Source organism: Arachis hypogaea, chromosome 20 (assembly GCF_003086295.3).
Source record: "Arachis hypogaea cultivar Tifrunner chromosome 20, arahy.Tifrunner.gnm2.J5K5, whole genome shotgun sequence".
NCBI classification, from domain to species: Eukaryota; Viridiplantae; Streptophyta; class Magnoliopsida; order Fabales; family Fabaceae; genus Arachis; species Arachis hypogaea.
In genome coordinates this window covers 19,884,750-19,887,121 of record NC_092055.1, presented here as the reverse complement: position 1 = coordinate 19,887,121, position 2,372 = coordinate 19,884,750, and the positions used below count along the sequence as shown (strand labels likewise).

Below are 2,372 nucleotides of genomic sequence, written 5' to 3'. Positions count from 1 at the left end.
ATCCCTCCAGCCATGGTTAGAATTATCTCTCCAGCCTTGGTTGGAGTTGTCTTGCCATCCATGGTTATTGTTGCCACCTTGGTTGTAGTTGCCACCTTGGTTGTAGTTGCCACCTTGTTGATTGTATCCTTGATTCGGGCGATCATAGAAGTTGTGAGTGGCTGCCATAGTGTTGTCTTCCTGGAGCTATGGGCATTCATCAGTATAATGACTATAATCAGCACAGATCCCGCATACTCTTTGTGGAACCAATTGTTGGCTTGGTTATGGTGAAGGCTAAGCTTGTTGTGCTTGTTGTTGGTTCAACTGCATCTGTTTAAGTAGGTTGGTCATTTCACATATACTCTGTGTCAGAGCAGTAGTTTCTTTGCTAGAGGAAACCTCTGCAACAGCTTTGGGGTTGCGCCTCTGTCTGTGATTTCTAGTAGACTCAGCTAAGTCGCTGATCAGTTGCCATGCTTCATCTGCAGTTTTGTACTTTTTCAGAGAACCATTACTAGCACATTCCAGTGTAGTCTTATCCTGGGGGTTCATGTCTTGGGTGAAGTAGCTTATCAATACTAGTTTACCAATCATGTGATGGGGACATGCGTCCAGGAGATTTTTGAAGCACTCCCAATATTCATAGAGAGTCTCTGATTCACCTTGAACAATGCAGGAGATCTCTTTTCTCAGTCTATCTGTGACTTCAGCTGGAAAGTATTTTTCCAAAAATTCTCTCATGAGTGTATCCCACTTGGTAACAGTTACTTCAGATTGGGAGTAGTACCACTTCCTCGCCTTTCCCTCAAGAGAAAACGGGAAGGCAGTTAACAGAATAGAAGTTTCATCTGCACCATGACGCCTAACAGTAGAACAGATGATGAGAGAACTTTTGCGTGGTCTAGAAATTTGCGGATAAATCCTCGTTGCAAGTATAGCTTCTAAACCAACAAAAGTCCTTTCATACAAACATGTTGGGTGTCACAAGTAACAAACCCCTTTAAAAATTGTTAACCGAGTATTCAAACCTTGGGTCGTCTTCTCAAGGAACTGCGAGGAAGTATGCTCTTATTATTGGCTATAAAGGTTGTAATCGGGGTTTAGAAGATGTGAAGCAAGTAATTTAAATGACAAGTAAAGTAAATGGCACTTAAAATAAATAAATACTGTAAGACAGACTTTTGGCAAGGTAAGAGAAGTTGGAGGTCCAACGTAGTTATCTCTCTCAACTATAATGAAAGTTGAATCTAAACTCCACTTGGTCAACCTTTACTAGGGCAAAGGAAAGTCAAGGGACTAATTAAATTGACCTTTGAATCCTATTTATTTCCTAAGAAAAGGTTGGGATTACTTAAGTTCAGCTCAATTAGCAAGATAACGGTTATCAGTTATGTTGAGTTTAATCACTGTTGAGTTACTGAATTCTTAACCAGGACCAAAAGGGAAAAAAGTAAAATTGCTGGAATAATAAAAATGCCCTTAGATGGGAAGCAATGGTAACTTAAATCAAAGAGAACAATCATAAACTGAAAATACCTCAATTATCATTAATTCAAATAACAGTCTGTAACATGGAAGAATTCATAGATTCAATTATAAAGGTAAATAGCCAACTCAGATACTGAAATAAATAAATAAAGTGAAAGGAAAGTTTAAAACAAAGAAATATAAAACCTGGATTGAGAGTCACTCTTAAAGCGAGAAGAAATCCTAAATCCTAAGAGAGAGAGGAGAAGATCTCCCTCTCAACTAAATCTAAATCATTGAAAAATAAAATATGCGAGCTCTCCCTTTGAATGGGTGCATTCCCACACTTTATAACCTCTGGTCTATGCTATCTGTACTTGGATCTGGGCCAAAAAGGGCTTCAGAAATTGCTGGGGGCGTATTCTGTAAATTCTGATACGTGGCCTCTGTCACGCGTCCGCGTGGGTCACGCGGTCGCGTCATTCGGAGCTTTTCCTTGCCACGCGGTCACGTCAGTCACGTGTCCGCGTCGTATGCGTTCTGCTTATGTCGCGGTCGCGTCAGTCATGTGGCCGTGTCGCTGCATCTTCGCTTCTGGCACGCGATCGCGTCGTCCATGCGATCGCGTGAATACCAGTTTCCTTCAAAGCTCCGTTTTGCCTTCTCCTTCTATTTTTGTATGTTTATTTTTCCATCCTTTAAGTCATTCTGCCTTAGAAAATCTGAAACTACTCAACATACTAAGGAAACATGTTTTTAAAGCTTAGGAAACATGTTTTTCACAATATGACATAATAAGGAAGGGAAAGTAAAACCATGCAGTTAATATGAATAAGTAGGTGGAGGATTGAATAAATCACTCAAATTAAGCACAAAAAAACTCATGAAATATTATCAACCTCCCCACACTTAAACACTAGCAT

At 40.0% G+C, this 2,372-nt stretch overlaps 1 non-coding gene across 1 annotated transcript; it reads left to right on the top strand.

Moving 5' to 3' along the window:
• The first annotated feature begins 570 nt into the window (after window positions 1-570).
• On the top strand, window positions 571-678 carry LOC112787694 (small nucleolar RNA R71). The gene has a single exon (XR_003195093.1). It is a non-coding gene; the product is annotated as a small nucleolar RNA R71 (small nucleolar RNA).
• Window positions 679-2,372: the final 1,694 nt, after the last annotated feature.